Source organism: Sus scrofa, chromosome 1 (genome assembly GCF_054392235.1).
Source record: "Sus scrofa isolate SSC_HxYL_T2T_F1_AM1 chromosome 1, Sscrofa_HxYL_maternal_Yorkshire_Landrace_v2.0, whole genome shotgun sequence".
Classification (NCBI taxonomy): Eukaryota; Metazoa; Chordata; class Mammalia; order Artiodactyla; family Suidae; genus Sus; species Sus scrofa.
The window spans coordinates 150,322,263-150,342,140 of record NC_139383.1 but is presented as its reverse complement, the minus strand read 5'-3'; positions in this window follow the sequence as shown (position 1 = coordinate 150,342,140).

The window sequence follows — 19,878 nt, the reverse complement described above, 5'->3', positions numbered from 1 at the left end:
AACACAAACACACAGAACTTTTTTTTACATTGATGAGTGGTGATAGTTCCACAGTTATATATATACATATGTCCAAACTCATCAAATTGTATTCATTAAACATGTGCAGCTTTTTTATATCAATTATACCTCAATAGAGCTGTTAAAAAAAAAACAATAGGGGGAAATTTGTACTGGGAAAGGGAATGCATGCAAAATCTGTGCAGTATCTGCTCAGTTTTATACCTAAAACTGCTCTAAGAAATAAAACGTAGTGAATTTTTCTTTTTTTTTTTTTTTTTTTTTTTTTTTTGGTGAGCCAACTGTCCCAAGTAGATGCAGGTGAAAAATTAAGTCAGAGGTAGTCGAAAGGTGAGAAAGCCTAGAAATGAAGATGCAAGAATCTAGGATTCTAGAGACCAGTTCCAAAGACAGAGTTATAATAATGTGTGTGGTCAAAAAAGCACCAAGAAAAAGGCTGAATATAGAAAAATAGTACAAAAATATCATAGAAAATGGAAGGAAAAGCTTCTGCTTTTAATCTCAGATGAAAGCTCATAGTAGAAGTGTAGGGGGAGTTCCCGTCATGGCGCAGTGGTTAACGAATCCGACTAGGAACCATAAGGTTGCAGGTTCGATCCCTGGCCTTGCTCAGTGGGTTAATGATCTGGTGTTGCCGTGATCTGTGGTGTAGGTCACAGACACAGCTTGGATCCCAAGTTGCTGTGGCTCTGGTGTAGGCCAGTGGCTACAGCTCCAATTCGACCCCTAGCCTGGGAACCTCCATATACAGCAGGAAGCAGCCCTAGAAAAGGCAAAAAGACAAAAAGAAAAAGAAGAAGAAGAAGTGTGGAAAAATAAAAACATACACACACACATCCCCAAACAGTTCTTTCAAGAGATCTTCTGTCTCAGAGGCACTTTTGAAATGTAACTTTCTATTTTGGGCTCATCTTGTCAGACACATGTCTTTTCATGTTTTCCTCTGATACCTGGTCCTCTGTGTGGCCAATGAGACCTATTGTGCATGGCTAGAAGATACCAGAGGCAAAGGTAGGTTTGCCGTTCTTTTGCAGAGAATAACATATGCTCAGTTTTTCCTGTTGAGCACAAAATGTCAGCAGGATGGGGAGGGCATAGTGATTCCTCACACAACCTCTGACATCACAGACTGCTTTCCAGGTTTTGGCCCATGGTAATAGGGAAGAACAACTCTGACTCCATATTGGATCTATTCTTCTGCTTCCAGTTTCTTAACTGCATCCTGAAATATACAGGCTAGACCCTTCTCAAAGTTCTGACTTTTAAGGATATAACACTTTTCCCTTCATACAGAGATAAAAAGTTGCAGAACAGAGAATAATATGTGTCTTGTTGGAAGCTTATAGGAACATTGTGACCTGACCTCCAGTGGACACCTGCAAGAACAAAGGATTCCTACACTAAGAAATTTGCAACAACCAACCATGTTCCTCCCTCATCTTGCCTTTTTTTTTTTTTTTTTTTTGGTCTTTTTGCTATTTCTTTGGGCCGCTTCTGCGGCATGTGGAGGTTCCCAGGCTAGGGGTCCAATAGGAGCTGTAGCCACCGGCCTACGCCAGAGCCACAGCAACACGGGATCCGAGCCGAGTCTGCAACCTACACCACAGATCACGGCAACGCCGGATCGTTAACCCACTAAGCAAGGGCAGGGACCGAACCCGCAACCTCATGGTTCCTAGTCGGATTCATTAACCACTGCACCAAGACGGGAACTCCCATCTTGCCTTTAAAAATGTTTTGCTGAAGTCCTTTGGGGATTTGGGGGGGTTTTGAGCACAAGCCACCTTTCTCCTTGCATGGCCCTTCAATATACCTCTGCTCCAAACTCTGACATTTCAGTTTGTCTGGCATTGGGCACATGAAATTGCTTTCAGTTAACACCATTTCAATCACTGAGCTGAACAAAAATTATTTGGAGAATGACATGAGTTAGCTGAAAAAATATCCTTTTAAAGATCACACTATATGACCTAATAGAAAGTGTAGGGGAAAACTGGACACATAATATATAGTAACAATTATTTGTTGAGCACTAATTATTTGCCAGAACTCATTCTGCCATATGCCTTTAATGTCAAACACAAGAGGTATGCACATCAGCATCCTGTGGTGTCCCAGGTGGTGCTCAGTGACAGTGCTAACACCCACGGATGAGGGATGTTCACTAGCTTACAGGTACTATTACCAGTCCATCACAAAACTTTGTAAGGCAAGGGCTTATTCTTACTTTACTGATGAGAAATCTGAGTCTCAATAGCTGATAAGCCTATCCAAGGTGACATAGTTAATAAGCAGACAAGTCCAAATCTGAACACAAGCCAACGGGACTCTGGAATGTAGGGGACTCTTATTTGTTCTGTTTTGATTTTTTTGGCCACACACACAGCATGCAGAAGTTCCCAGGCCAGGGATCAAATCCGAGCCACAGCAGTAACTAGAGTCATGGCAGTGAAAATGCTGGATCCTTAACACGCTGAGCCACCAGGGAACTCCTTTCCTGATTCTTTTTTTTTTTTTTTTTTTTTTTTTCTGCATTTTAGGGCTACATCTACAGCATATGGAAGTTCCCAGGTTGGGGATCAAATCAGACCTACAGCTGCTGGCTTACACCACAGCCACAGCAACACCAGATCCAAGCCGTATCTGTGACCTACACCACAGTTCACGGCAACGCCCAATCCTTAAACCCCACTGAAAGAGGCCAGAGATCGAACCTGCATCCGCATGGATCCTAGTCAGATTCATTTCTGCTGAGCCACGAAGGGAACGCCCCCCACTTTAATTTTTAATATACTAATATCATGGGTACAAAGTTTCTAATATTTCACCAGTTAGTTGTTGATGCTGAACACATATGTGCTCTTTTCCATCTGCTCTTGGACAAGTTGGTCATGTAATGCCAGTGCTCTGTCTAGAGTTAGCCAAACAAAAAGTTCATTAAAGTTAAGCACAGTGAATCTAACATTCCTTGTCAGTTCATCTCCCAGAAGATTTCCTTCAAGGTGGAGTCAATCAGCAGTGTAACTCCTCACATTTTTTGTGCATGAGAAAGCAGATGTCTGCAGGAGAGAACTCAGGAATCAGTAGAATAGGATCCCAGAAGAAACAGCTTCAGCAAGCTGAGACTCCATTGCTGGTGAGTTGCCATCCAGTTACACTGCATCTACCAATTAGTTGTGCTATTTATATTATCAGCAGATTAGAATTCTGGGATGGTGATTTGTCTATGTGTGTCTCCTGGAGGGAGTCTTAGAGATGACTTAACTTAGCCCTCCAATTTTTGAAATGAGAACATTGAGACCCTGAAAGGTAAAATGTCTAGGTTAAGTCCATGTGTTTGGAGGCGGAAGAGGAAATACAATTCCTCTTTTCCAATAGTCCACCCATTTTCAGCCTGGGGTCCAGGAGCTGCTGATAGTGGCAGTTCCACAGGCTCAGTGGACCGCTGCCCTGAGATCTGTGGTGATGCAATCAGGCTCTCAGAGTGTGGAGTCTGGTGGGTCCACTTCCCACTCCGAATGCTCCCCTTCCCCTGGTAGAGGGACTATCCCTCATTCACCCTTGGGGTTTGCCCCACACTCACCTTGATGTAACTGACAGGGAGTAATTTAATCCTTGTCAATATCTCCCATCTTCCAACACAAAATCTGAGACACAATCTTGGAAACTAACATTCAGGGAACACGTTTTATATTTAAGACAGTAGCCTAGTACTTTTCACACTTACATCATTTTATTTAAAAAATCAAATACCTGAGAATACACCTGACCAAGGAGGTAAAAGACTTCTATGCTGAGAACTATAAAACATTAATCAAGTAAATTAAAGAAAACATAAAGAGATAGAAAGATATTCCATGCTCCTGGGTTGGAAAAATTACTATTGTAAAAATGGCCATACTACCAAAAGCAATCTACAGATTCAATGCAATCCCTATCAAATTACCCATGACATTTTTCACAGAACTAGAACAAACAATCCAACAATTTATACGGAACCACAAAAGACCTAGAATTGCCAAAGCAATTCTGAGGAATAAAAACCAAGCAGGAGGCATAACTCTCCCAGACTTCAGGCAATATTACAAAGCCACAGTAATCAAGACAGTGTGATACTGGTACCAAAACAGACGTACAGACCAATGGAAGAGAATAGAGATCCCAGAAATAAACCAGATACCTAGGGCCAATTAATCTTTGACAAAGGAGGCAAGAACATAAAACGGGAAAAAGACAGTCTTTTCAGTATTGCTGAAAGTATTGCTAGGAAACCTGGACAGCTGCATGCAAATCAATGAAACTAGAACACACCCTCACACCATGCATGAAAATAAACTCAAAATGGCTTAAAGACTTAAATGTAAGATAAGACACCGTTCGAACTCCTGGAAGAGAACAAAGGCAAAACATTCTCTGACATATTTAACTCTCTTAATGACATTGTATGCAGTAGTAATGATCTCTGCACTCCTGGGGCGGAAACAGGGTCACAGCAGTCCAGTGACTACTCTTCCCTGTCAGGTGGTGAATGGGTGGAGGTCTGTGTGACTCCAAAGCCCAGACATCTTGATAAGTGTTTACCTAGAGGGATAGCTTCCTATGGAATCCACCCAACAAACAAATGAAGTTCCTTTCCCCAGTATGTGATTTACAGCCAAGGCAGCTGAAGAGTTTTCGCTCCTTCTTTTAATTAGAATACTAATATTAGAGAATAAAACTGCAAAATGGAAACTCAAGCTGGTAAATCCGTGGAAAAATGGATACTTAGGCTGCATTTATATATCTACCGTAAACACTGAGAGAGTCTAGATTAATAGAGCAAACAGAGTGATGGTGATTACCCTCCTAACAAAGTCTCCAGTAAGCCTTGCTCCAGGAGAAAATGAAAAGCTCCAACATCTGTCAGGTTCAACCATAGTTCACTGAGGATAGAAATTGTTACATGCTCTGCCCCCCACCCCTTAAAATCAGAATGAACACAGGCCGCTTAGTGACTGGGAGCCCAGTGGCTCAAAGTTCCCACTAGGGTCCAGGGAGCAATGTGGGCTGACCCAGTGATGCCCACAAAACCTCTCAAAGTTAAACCAGAATGATTCCCGTGAAAAGCAAACCATGGCCAGAAGTTTTAACATTTAACTAAACTAAATTTAGCCCCCAATTCCAGATTCGCTTTTAAAGGAATTCATTAACAAAGGATTTGGCTTTGATAATCAAAGCCATCTGGACATTTTTTAATTGCCCTTTTTGTCTAACTAGATGAAGAGGTAGTCTCCATAAAAATTAGTTTTTCTTTCCCCCTTCTTTCCATCCTTCCTTCCTTCCTTATCTTTCCTTCTTTCTCTTTCTTTCTTCCTTCCTTATCTTTTTCTTTCCTTCCTTCTTTCTTTCCTTCCTTCCTTCCCTTCTTTCTTTCTTTTTTTCCATACCCATGGCACACGCCACAGCAGTGACAACACTGGACCTTCAACTTCCTTGGCCACTAGGGATAAGAAAATTTGTTTTTCTTATCTTCTTGCAAAGAGAAGTTTAAGCAAACCCTCCACACGAAAAGATTAGCATTCCTATCCTGATGTTTATGGAAGACTTTCCCCACCCCCACTGTCGTTTACCCTGCCATCTATTGGTTTGTTAATATCTTGCCATACTTTTTTTTTTTTTTTTTTGTCTTTTCAGGGCCACACCCACGGCATCTGGAGGTTCCCAGGCTAGGGGTCTAATCGGAGCTGTAGCCACCAGCCTACACCAGAGCCATAGTAACTCAGGTTCCGAGCCATGTCTGCAACCTACACCACAGCTCATGTCAACACCGATCCTTAACCCATGAGCAAGGCCAGGGACAGAACCTGAAACCTCATGGTTCCTGGTCAGATTCATTAATAACTGAGCCACGACAGAAACTCCCTTTATCATTTTTTAGGTTGAAATACTTTTGACCTATAATACTGTGTAAGTTTAGTTGTACAACATGTTAATTTGCTACATTTATATATTGTAATATAATTACTAATATGTGATAATTAACCTCTATCACGTTTCATAATTATCGTTTCTTTTTAGTGATGGGAATACTGAAAGTTCTACTCTTTTATCAAGAGTAATGCAGTATTGTTTTGTGTTCACTATCCTATGCATTAAATCTTTAGGACTTATTTACTACTTGCTTCAAGTTTGTACCCTTAAACAAAATCTGTCCTGTCCCTCTACTCCTCATCCCCTAGTAACCACCATTTTACTCTCTGTTTTGAGTTTGACTTTTTTAGATACTACATATAAGTGACATCAAATAGTATTTGTCTCTCTTTCTCTGACTTCTCTCACCTGGCATTATGCTCTCAAGGTCCATTCATGTTATCACAAATGGCAGGATACCCTTCTTTCTCATGGCTGAATAATATTCAACTTGACCAACAGGCACATGAAAAGATGCTTGACATCACTGGTTATCAGGGAAATGCAAATCAAAACCACAATGAGGACTTCGCTGTGGCTCAGTGATTTAAGGATCCAGCATTTTCACTGCAGCAGTTTGGGTCACTGCTGTGGTGCAGGTTCAATATCTGGCCTAAGAACTTCTACATGCTGCAGATGCAGCCAAAAAAATGCAATAAGATATCACCTCACACCTGTTAGAATGGCCATGATCATGAAATCAATAGATAACAAGCGCTGGAGAGGATGTGGAGGAAAGGAAATCCTTGTGCTCTGTTGGTTGCAATGTAAACTGGTTCAGCCACTAAGGAAAACAATATATGGAGGTGCTTCAAAAAAGTTGAAAATGGACTTACCACATTGCCGTAGTTCTTATAGGCATGTAGACACATAGGATGTTTGGGGGTGTTTTATTCCATAAAAATATACCTTATTCCATCCAACTGCTATGATATATTGTCTGGCATGCATTATCCATTCTGTTGTTGATATCATTTTCCATTTTTTTTTATGGCCACACTCACAGCATATGGAAGTTCCCAGGCCAAGGATCGAATCCGAGCCACAGCTGTGACCTATACCACAAGAGGCAAATAATGTAGTGGTGAATATCAGGGAGTGAAATGGCAGAATTTGCTGATTCCTTGACTGTGAGGAGTAAGAGTGAGGGGCTAATAAAGAATGACTCCAAAGTTTCTGGTTTAGATCAACTGCCTGATACTTGCAGGAAAGAAAGATAATTGAAAGTCAAGTCACGGGTTTGGGAACAATAAGCTGAGTGACGATGACCTGGTACTGAGTTTTTGGTGCCTTCAGGACTGCTTGCTGGGTGGACCACAAAGTTGCTCATTTTGTGTTCTGGGAGGTCAGCCTATGTCCAGACCCCACGCTTCCTGTCTCCACCTATGACCCGGGAGAGTCATTAAACACTGGAAGCACTGTCTTCTCGTTTGTAATGTGGGAATGAAATTAATTTCTGTTTTGTATAACCATTTTATGGGTGGTTCTGCAGATGATAGTACAGGCTTGAGGGTTCCTGTGTAAACCCTGAATGGACATATCTGTAATGGAAGCTCCCAGATAGCCCTCCTTGTCACTAGAGAATCCCACAGGGCCATTGGTAGGGAATCCCCACCTCAGGGAACTGGGTAATCTACCAATGAGAGCCTGGGGACACTGCACCCTTAAATCTTAGGGCTTTCCTTAGATAAGTGTTTTATTTTAATGACTGATTAATTATTGATTTAGTTGTTGTTTTTCTTTGCTTTTTAAAAATTCTTTCCCATGATGGTTTATTACAAGATGTTGAATATAGTTCCTTGTGCTACACAGTAGGACCTTGTTGGTATTTTTTATTGGAGAATAATTGATGCACCATGTTGTGTTAGTTTCAGGTGTATAGAGAGGTGACTCAGTTATACATATGCATGTATCTGTTCTTTTTCAGATTCTTTTCCCATGTAGGTTATTACAGAATATTGAAGAAAGTTCCCTGTGCTATACAGTAGATCTTTGTTGATTATCTATTTTATATATAGTAGTGTATATATGTTAATTCCAAACTCCTAATTTATCCTTCACCCCTCTTCCCCCTTTAGTAGCCCCCAAGTTGGTTCTCTATGCTTGTGAGTCTGTTTCTCTTTTGTAAATAAGTTCATTTGTATCATATTTTACATTCCATATATAAGTAATATTATACTTTTCTTTCTCTTTCTGACTTACTTCACTTAGTATGATAATCTCTAGGTCCATCCATGTTGCTGCAAAGGGCAATAGTTCTTTCTTTTTTATGGCTTGGTAGTATTCCATTGTGTATACATACCCCTTTTTCTTTATCCATTCATCTGTCAATGAACATATAGGCTATTTCTATGTCTTGGCTACTGTGTATAGTGCTGTTTTGAATATAGGAGTGCAAGTATCTTTTTGAATTGTAGTTTTTGTCCAGATATATGCCCAGTAGTGGGATTGCTGGATCATATGGTAGTTCTCTATTTAGTTTCCTGAGGACCCTCCATACTGTTCTCCATAGTAGCTGCACCACTTTACATTCCCACTTAGACAGGGGTTTTAGATTTTACCTTGAGTAAACAGATTCTTCCAATATATACCAAAATCTTAACGAACTAGAAAATAACTGAATGGTAAATGCCAACTCACCTGTGTCCTAGAATTTCAGAAATAATGTCCAAAGATGGGAAAGTGTTTCCCATGTTCCTAAGAGTGTGGGCTTTGCTATTTGGAACATAGAAGGTGCTGCATGGGAGGTGGTCCTACTGATTCAAGGCACATGGTTGAAACAGGGTAGGGTGGGGAGCAGAAAGAGAAGTTCTGGCCTGTTTCTGAAAAAAAAAACAACCATCTAGAGAAATGATTTAAATAAACACATCCCATCCCACATGGGTGGGAATATCTGACAGCACACTTAAATATTTTGTTTTAAGGGTTTAAAAGGGATCAGATTCAAAGTCTGAATTTGTTTTTACTCTATCCTCTCCCAGTAGAAGGAGATGGGTGTGATTAATTCAGCTCCACAGAACATAAGATAAAAAATGAGCCCCTTAATGGAAAACTAATTACAGTGGCAAGAACATCATCTTTGCTGCAAAGGCATGTTGTCTCTTTATTTGACACTGCTAGAAAAACTCTTAGACAAAAAGAGAAATTAAACATTGTGTTGTCCATGACATATTCAGCTGGGGTCATTTAAAACATGCACATAAAATACTGCTCTGGAAGGGAAATTGGGGAACACCTCTCTAGTTATAGGCTTCCTTTGACATCCAGAAAGGGGTAGCTTAGCGGGGCAGCCTTAGGGGCCCAGATCTCCTGACTCCTGGTCTCATTTTATTACTAGGGACCAGATTTTACTTTTATTTATATTTTTTGTCCTCCAGTTCAGTGCTCAATTTCTCTGTGCTGCATTCCTTGGCCCTGCTGGCCTGGAGATGCTATCCTCTCTCCAACCCCCATGCCTCCACCCTCTGGTAGGCTCTGGTAATGACACTGCACTTCCTTCCATCACCTTCACTCGGCCCATAGCTTTCTTCTCTTGGGTCCAACCAAGTGACTTGTGGAGGGAAGTAAAATGACATTGCTCCCCAGGGTTACTCCTGCATCTTGGAGACATTGTGGGAAGGGTAAATATGCCTGACTTACTCCAGCGGGTGACAAGCAGCATTTGTTTTAAAAATTAAAAGATCCTTCCCAATGTTCATTGGAAAAGCTTTAGCATACAATGGCTAAATATAAATTCCAAATCAGTGAAACCGCAGGTGTTTACTTTCTGTTTAAAATGTGTAATTTCCATAAGGACTCATTTCCTTGAGTAACTACATTTTATAATGTCTACATTTAATTTTCAGTAATAGAAAAGAGAAACAAAGCTTCAAATGTAAAGGGATTTTACACAATATAGTATGTGTTTAATTATAAACAACAATAGGTATGACAGCAAGGCATTGAGCATCCAAGTGACTGTGACACTTAGTTACCATGGTGACAATGGTGACTACAATGACCGGCAGTTATGTGGCTGTTCGAGGTGGGCCTAGAAAATCTACAAAAGGAGAAGGGGTGTTTGATGGTCTTACATGCCCAACTCAGAACATAGATATAAGAATCATCATTTTGAAGTTCCCTGGTGGCTCAGTGGGTTAAAGATCTGGCGTTGTCACTGCTGTGGCTCAGGTGACTGCTGTGGCACAGGTTTGATCCCTGGCCTGGGAACTTCTGCATACTGTGACCACTGCCAAAATAAAACCTCAAATCATCATCTCTACAAGAGTAATAAGGGTCTCTCATGTTTTTTAGCTGCAAGGCAGATATAGTTGTACAGTTGCAGTTCCATTTATTTATTTTATTGCTGAGGAAGTCAGAACTGACAACAACCTTTTTGTTCCAGTTTCATTGAGATATAATTGTCATGCAACATGGTATTATTTTCAAGCGTACAATATAATTATTTGCATATGTATGTATTTCAAAGTGATCACCATGATAAATCTAGTTAACATCCAACACCTAACATGATTACAACTTTTTTTCTTGTAATAAAGAGTTTTAAGATCCACTCTGATAGCAACTTTCAAACATATAATACAATGTGGTTAACTATATTCACCAATGCTGGACATCACATCCTCATGACTTATTACTGGAAGTTTGAACCTTTTGACCACCTTCACTCATTTTACTTCCACCTCCTGCTTCTGGCAACCACCAATATGTTCTCTGTACCTATGAGTCAGGGTTTTTTAGATTTCACACATAAGGGACATGATATGGTATTTGTCTTTGTCCAACTTATCTCACTTAGCATAAAGCCTTCAGGTTTCACCCATGTTGTTGCAAATGGCAAGATGCCCTTCTTTCTCAATGGCTGAATTATATTCCATTATATACATATACCGCATTTTCCTTACCCACTCATCCACCTGTGGACATTTAGGTTATTTCTATGTCTTGGCTATTGTAAATAATGCTGTGATGAACATAGGGGTGCAGAAATCTCTTTGGGATAGAGATTTTATCTTCTTTAGAAAAATGCCAAGAGGTGGGATTACTTGGGAACAGATCCTTCTCCAGTTCTATTTTTGATTTTTTGAGGAATCTCCATACTGCTTTCCGTAGAGGCTCCACCAATTTACATTTCCAACAACTGCAAGGGGTTGCAGTTCCAGCTAAATACACAAACTCATGAGATTCCAAATGCTAAGATTAGGGTACCAATAGAGGAGGGGAGAATCTAAGATGAGAGATGGGGGTTGTGCCAGACAGAATCTAGGATGGCCCTCCATGACCTCCACCTCCTCATATTCACAATCTTATGTATTCCCCTCCCCTTGTATGTGAGCAGATCCTATGACTTGCTTCCAAACATTGGAATTTGAGAAAGGTGTCGGGATATATATGGTTATGTTTCATGAGATTGTTTTCTGTCTTGCTAGAAGATTTCCTTGCCCTTGATGGCTTTGAAGAGGTGAACTACCATATGGAAAAGGCTGTGAGGCAAACATCTAGCACAAAACCATCAAGAAGCTGAGTCTCTTAGTATGGCAGCCTGTAGGAAATGCTACCTACACTTCAGAACCAGATACTTCCTCAGTCTAGTCTCCAATGAGACAGTGGCTGCAGCTGACCCTTTGTTTTTAGCTTGTGATGCTCTGAAGCAGAGAACCCAGCTAACCCAATGCCCAGCCTCATGACTCACCATGAGACCATAGATTTGGGTTGTTTTAAGCCACCAGGTTTGTCATATTGTTATGTAGCAATAGATAACTAATGGAGAGGTATAATTCAGCCAAAGAAAGATAAAGCTGAGGATTTTGAACCCTACATTCCACTTGAAATTTCTTCCTCAATCTACCCTTCCACTCCAAGATCTGAGACATCAGACTTCTCCAGCAAAAAATCCTTTCAGTGGCGGCATCTAAGGCAATTGCCTCAGAAGGAAATGCTGCTTTTTCTCAGCACTTCTCATGTCCTCCAGACCCATCATAGGTATTAGATCCCAGTAGAGTCCAGACAGAGAAGAATTAGTCATCTTTATGAGGATAACACAAATACCAAAGGAACAGCAAGGACCTGACAGTTTTTATCTGCAGGAAAATATGCAAAATAGGCCAAAATAAACAAAATTTGAGATGAGATTGGACTGAAACTATCATTACACATGTATTCCTATTTATGCCATTTGTTGGTTTACCGACCTGGGATGACATTAACAGTTTGTTAAGTTGTATAACTGAGGGCTGGACTTAATGGTTACCCACAACTAATGAGACTGAGAAGTCAAACATTTTCTGCTGGCCCCTAGAGGAAGGAGGACAAGCCCTCAGGAGATGGGCATATTGGAATGAATTTCTTCTGTTAGACTACTCAGTCTTTAAACAGCTTCCACAGAGGACCTGGAAGACACTATTTTAATCAAGATACAAAGAAATGCATTGCATAGAAATAGAGATTATTATACTAAGTGAAGTCAGAATGAGAAGAATAAATACTATATGATATCACTTATATGTGGCACAAGTGAAACTAGCTACAGATCAGAAACAGACTCACAGACATAGAGAACAGACTTGTGGTTGCCAAGAGGGAGGGGGTGGGATAGACATGGGATTAATAGATATAAACTAATACATTTAGAATGGATAGACAAATAATTCCTATTGTGTAGCATGAAGAACTATATCCAATCTCCTGGGATGGACAATGATGGAAAATAACATATAATATATATAAAAAATATGTATGTATATATATATATATATATATATATATATATACATATACATCGATAATAAGAATGTATATGAAGAAATGCATTCCTGCAATGGTATTAGTATACAAGCAGACCCTGGGTGTATTACCAGTTCAGTTCCAGACCACTGCAATAAAGCGAATATTGCAATGGTCACATAAACTTTTTGGTTTCCCAGTACATATAAATGCTATGTTTACACTGTACTGTAGTCTAAGTGTGCAATATCATTATGCCTAAAAAATGGTGTACAGGCCTTAGTTTAAAAAAATTGCTAAAAATGCTAACCATCATCTGAGCCCCCAGTGAATTGTAATCTTTTTGTTGGTGGAGGGTCTTGCCTCAGTGTTGAAGGCTGCTGACTGATCAGGGTAGTGGTTGCTGTAGGCTTGGGTAACCATGGCAGTTTCTTAAAATAACAGTGAAGTTTGTCTCATCAATTGACTCTTCCTTTCATGAACAGTTTCTGTGTAGCATACAATGTTGTTTGGTAACATTTTACCCACAGTAGAACTTCTTTCAAAATTGAAGTCAATCCTCTCAAACCCTACAGCTGCTTTACCAACTAAGTTTATGCAATATTCTCAAGCTTTTGTTGTCATTTCAACAGTCTTCACAGTATTTGACCAGGAGTAGATTCCATATTAAGAAATAACTGTCTCTGTTCATCTGTAAGAAGCAACTTCTTAAAGTTTTATCATGAGAAGGATGCAATTCAATCACATTTTCAGGCTCCACTTCTAAGTCCAGCTGTCTTGCTATTTCTACTACATAGGTAGTTGCTTCCTCCCCTGAAGTCTTGAAACTCTCAGAGTCATCTCTGAAGGTTTGAATCAACTTCTCCAAACTTCTGCAAATATTCATATTTTGACCTCTTCCCATGAATCACAAATGTTCCAGAAAATTAAAGGCTGATATCACTGATAAACATAGATGAAAAATCCTCAATAAAATATCAGCAAACCAAATCCATCTATATATTAAAAGGATCATACACCATGATCAAGTGGGATTTATCTCAGGGATGCAAGGATTCTTATATATCTGCAAATCAATCAGTGTGATACACCACATCAACAAACTGAAGAATAAAGACCATATGATCAATCAATAGCTTCGGAAAAAGCTTTTGACAAAATTCAATACCCATTTATGATTAAAAAAACTCTTCAGAAAGTGGGACTAAAGAGAACCTACCTCAACATAATAAATACCATATATGACAAACCTGCAGTTAACATCATTCTCAATGGTAAAAAACTGAAAGCATTTTACTATGATCAGGAAAAAGACAAGGATGTTAACTTTCACCACTGTTATTCAACATAGTTTTGAAAATCCTAGCCACAGCAATCAGAGAAGAAAAAGAAATAAAAGTAATCCAAATTGGAAAAGAAGAAATAAAACTATAACTCTTTGCAGATGACATAATGATATGCCTAGAAAATCCTGAAGATGCTACCAGAAAACTATTAGAGCTCATCAATGAATCTGGTAAAGTAGCAGTATACATAGAAATCTCTTGCATTCCTATACACTAACAATGAAAGACCAGAATGAGAAATTAGGGATCCCATCCCATTTATCACCACATTAAGAAGAATAAAATTCCTAGGACTATACCTAAAGAGACAAAAGTACTGTACTCTAAAAACTATAAGACACTGATGAAAGAAACTGAAGGTGACACAAACAGATGAAAAGATATACCAAGATCTTGGATTGGAAGAATCAATATTGTCAAAACAACTATACTATCCAAAGTAATCTACAGATTCAATGTAGTCCCTATCAAATTACCAATGACATTCTTCACAGAACTAGAATGAAATATTTTAAAATGTGTATGGAAACACAAAATACCGTGAATAGCCAAAGCAATACTGAAAAAGAAAAAGAACTGGAAGAATCAGACTCCCTGACTTCAGACTATACTCAAAGCTACAGCCATCAAAATAGTATGGTTCTGGAACAAAAACAGAAATATAGATCAATGGGACAGGATAGAAAGCCCAGAAATAAATCCAAACACCTATAACTAACTAATCTATGACAAAGGAGGCAAGAACATACAGTGGAGGAAAGATGGTCTCTTCAGTAAGTGGTGCTGGGAAAACTGGACAGCTACGTGTAAAAGAATGAAATTAGACATTTTCTAACACCATACACAAAACAAAACTCTAAATGGATTAAAGACCTAAATATAAGGCCAAATATTTTAAAATTCCTAGAGGAAAACATTAGCAGAAGGCTCTTGGACATAAATTGCAGCAACATCTTGTTTGATCCACCCTCTAGAATGATGACAATAAAAACAAAAATAAAACCAATGTGATCTAATTAAACTTAATAACATCTAGAATGGTGAATTCTTTCCAGAACATTTTTAATCTACTTTGCCCAGATCAGAGGAAGCGTTATCCATGGCAACTATAACCCTACAAAATGTATTTCTTACATAATAAGAATTGAAAATCAAAATGACTCCTTGATCCATGGGCTACAGAATTGACCCCCTCTGGTGGGGATCATAAATAAAAAAGGAAAGGAAACACAAATGACCAATATGATAACTCAAAGAGGCAACATTAACACTGATCCCACAGATATTAAAAATAACAATAACAAAAATAAAAATAGGAACAGAATCCCACAATCAACATTATGGCCCTAAATTTGAAAACTTACATGGCATAGACCAATTCCTTAGAAGACTCAAATTACCAAAACTCACTCAGGAAGAAAAAGATAACCTGAATAGCCCTATATCAATTAAATAAATTGAATTTCTAGGTTAAAGACTAGAAAAAAAAAAAAAAAAGACAATTCCAGGTCAGAGAAAAAAAAGAAAGAAAATTCCAGGTCCAGCTAGTTGACCAAGATACCAATCAATGGATGAATACATAAAGTTGTGGTGTATAATATAATGGAATATTTCTCAGCAATAAAAAAAGAGCTACTGAATCACACAGAACATGGATCAATATTAAATAAATTGTGCCAAGTAAAAGAAGCATGACCCAAAGGGCTATGTATAGTGTGATTCCATTAATATGCTATTTTTAAAAAGTAAAACCATAGAGCCAGAAAACAAAATCAGTGGTTGCCAGGGATTAACACAGGTGGGGTTGAGGCCAAAGAGACCCCACATGGAGAATTTAGGGCAAATGATCTATTTTGCATGGGACTGTGATGGTAGACACAGGAATTTATGAGTGTTAAAACCCATAGAACTGTGTGCTACAGAGTGAATTTAACCACATGCAAATATAAGATAAACTATTTAGGATGTTGGGAGATCCCAAGGTAGGATGCATACTATAATAAATGAGTTATATTTGTTTACTGTGTATATATGTATTTATTATGTTATATGTGTAAGTATAAATTCATAAAAGAAAGTGGGGCAAAAATGAGCTGGCCTAAGCAACATTGGCAAACAGTGTTTTGACTAACTACTGTTATTGTTAAAGACAAAAAGAACTGTATGTAAGCAATGCTTTAGCAATTACAGGGTTATTGATTCTGAATTAAAGTTACAAGTATAATATTGTTAAATAAAAACTAATTAAATTGTAGAAAATGGGAATAAGATTTTTTGCATCAGGAAAAAAGTTAGGGAGTTATTGCCATGACGCAGTGGGTTAAGAATCTGACTGAAGCAGGTCTGGTCCCTGGGGCAGCTCAGGTTTGATCCCTAGCCTGGCTCAGTTGGTTAAAGGATACAGCATTGCTGCAGCTGCAGTGTAGATTGCAGCTATAGCTCGGATTCAATCCCTGGCTTAGGAACTTCCATATGCTGTTGTGCAGCCACAAGGAAGGAAGGAAAAGAGAGAGAAAGAGAGAAAGAAACAAAGTTAGCCATATATAAGGGGAAGGAAAGTTAGAATGAACACAGAAGTGCTGGGTTAGAGTTGGAAATATCAGTATGAACTCACGGTAATCATATATACATGCTTAATTTATACATATATATTGATTTATACATCAATTATATATTATAAATATTATGTAATTATAATGTTATATAATTACATAATTGATATATAAATCTATTATATATTTATATATAAAGAATTAAGTATAACAGTATTAGGCATATAGGATTAAGTGTTGAATAAATGCTAGTTATTAAGATTTTTATTATTATCCTCCTGTTTGCTAAAATTATGTATGTGGCTCAGCAGAAATGAATCTAACTAGCATCCATGAGAATGCATGTTTGACCCCTGGCTTTGATCAGTGGGTTAAGGATCCAGCGTTGCCATGAGCTGTGGTGTAGGTCGCAGATGCAGGTCACATCTGGCGTTGCTGTGGCTGGGGTGTAGACCAGCACCTACAGCTCCAATTCAACCCCTAGCCTGGGAATCTTCATATGCCGCAGGTGCAGCCCTAAAAAGACAGAAAAAAAAAAAAAAGCAGATTTGAAGAAAAAAAAAGAAATAAGTATATGTGTGTGTGTGTGTGTGTGTGTGTACATAGATAATAAACCTATTTTTTTTTTTCTAGCCATGTCTGTTGATATGGTCTGGAAGTGGTAACAAAGCAATAGTAATGAATACGCCCAGCACCCAGATCTTGGTTTCTAATACCATTCTATACTTAATGGAACCAGAGCTCCTTAGAGAAATGGTAGATTCTAGGGCTGGGAAAAGGAAAACACAAGATAGGCTTCAAGCATCCTGCAGTGCCAAAAGATAATTTTGGAAGTGCTTAAATAAAAATGATTGCAAATCAAAAGGATATAGGAGCCATCTTGAAAGAGATCCCAATAGTCAAAGCTGAAGCATTTTGAATATGATAAATAATAAAAATATCAGAGTTCCCATTATAGCTCAGCAGGTCAGGAACCTGAATAGAGTCCATGAGGATGCAGGTTCAATCCCTAGCCTTGTGTAGTAGGTTAAGACCTGGCATCACCACAAGCAGCAGCATAGGTTGCAGATGCAGCTCAGATCTGGAGTTGCTGTGGCTGTGGCTGTGGTGTAGGCTTGCAGTTGTAGCTGTGCCTCAAACCCTAGCCTGGGACCTACCATATGCTTCAGGTGTGGCCATAAAAAAGAAAATAAATAAATAAATAAAAATATTGAGTTATAATCCAAAGCATAGCAAAATCCATGAGTCCATAATGATATAAATGACTGAATTAGTAAATAAATATGAGGGAAGGCACAAATCTTTCTTACAAAAGATTTCCAAATAATATATGTAAGTACTCTCTCCTTATAGAAGATGGAACTTAATTCTCCTCCTCTTGAGTTTGGGCTAGACTTAGTGACTAGCTCCCAAACAAGAGAGTATATATGGGAAGAAGAAAAAAAAAAAAAAAGGCAGACACAGGGGAGAAACCTGACCAATACTACCTTAATGAAATTATCAAGGTTCACATCATCAGCAGTGAGTCAGTTGCTATGTTATACCCCTGACATGATGTGATGAGAAGGGCACTTCACCTTTGTGGTAGCCTTCCCCAGAGCCCTTAATCCCAGTCTGGTCATTAGGATTTATCAGACATACTCAAAATACCCAGATACCAAAATGCTCTCTAAAACCATCAAAATCATGAAAAGAAAGACTAAAACACAAATCAAAAGAGAGACGATAACTAATGCCATGTGGTGTCCCTGGATTGGATCTGAGAACAGAGCAAGACCATAAGGGAAACACCAGCTAAATTCCAGTGAGGTCTTTATTAGTTAATTGTATTACATCATGTTAATGTCTTAGTTTTAGCAAGTTCAGTGCATATATAGAATATTAGTATTAAGGGAAGCTGGGTGAAGGACCCTCCATAATGTTTTCAGCTTTTCAGTAATTCTAAAATCATTCCAAAATAAACATATATACATATATAAATTTTTAAATATATATTTAAAACACTCTATCTGCCAGTCAGTCCATCTGCTGGCTTTTTACTTCCATTATCTAGCCTCTACCATTCCAGGGTCATATTATTCTGACTGAAACAAGGAATCCAGTTCCAATGTAGTAACTTCTACTGTTGTCTCCAGCTATCAATAAATTTTTCAAGTACATCTCATTTTATTATATGCTTCACTTTATTACCTTTTGCGAATACTGAATTTTTTCACAAATCGAAGGTTGTGGCAGCCTTGCATCAAATATTTGTATTGGCGCCATTTCTCCAACAGCATTTGCTCACTTCACATGTGTCACGTTTCAATAATCCTTGCATATTTCAAACTTTTTCTTCATTATTAGATTATTATAGTTGGTGATCAGTGGTACTTAATGTTACTAGTATAATTGTTTTGGGGTGCTCTGAACTGCATCCATATAAGACGGCAAATTTAATGGATAAGTGGGAGTGTTCTGACAGGTCCATCAGCTAACCATTTCCTCCATGTCTTTTCCTCTCCTCAAGCCTCCCTATTCCCTGAAATGCAACAAAATTGAAATTAGGTCAATTAGTAACCCTACAATGGCCTCTAAGTGTTCAAGAAAAGGAAGAGTTGCATGCCTTTCACTTTAAATCAAAAGTTAGAAATGTTTAAGCTTAGGAAGGAAGGCATGTTGAAAGTCAAGACAGGCCAAAAACCAGGTCTCTTGTGCCAAAGAGTTAGTCAAGTTGTGAATGCAAAGGAAAAATTGAAAGTGCTACTCCAGTGAACACTGAAATGATAAGAAAGCAAAATAGCCTTATTGAATGGTCTGGATAGATCAAACCAGCCACAACATTCTCTCAAGCCAAAGCCTAATTCAGAGCAAAGCCCTAATTCTCTTCAGTTCTATGAAGGCTGAGAGGTGTGGGGAAGCTGCAGAAGAAAAATGTGAGGCCAGCAGAGATTGGTTCAAGAGGTTTAAGGAAAGAAGCCATCTTCCTAACATAAAAGTTCAAGGTGAAGCACAAGTGCTGATGCAGAAGCTGCATCAAGTTATCTGGAAGAAATATCTAGCCAAGATCATTCATGAAAGTGGCTGCACTAAACAACAGATTTTCAGTGTGCAGGTTCACAAAAGTGAAAATCTTTCTTGAGGAACATGTTGGATCACTGTGAGAAAAGATCTAGCCACAAATGTATAGGAATGATTAGTGTTCCTTGCCTTAACCCTTCCCCAGAAAGAGTATGCTGGGGAAGAGTTATTTCACATGTTGGATCACTGTGAGAAAGGATCTAGCCACAAAGGTATGGGAATGATTA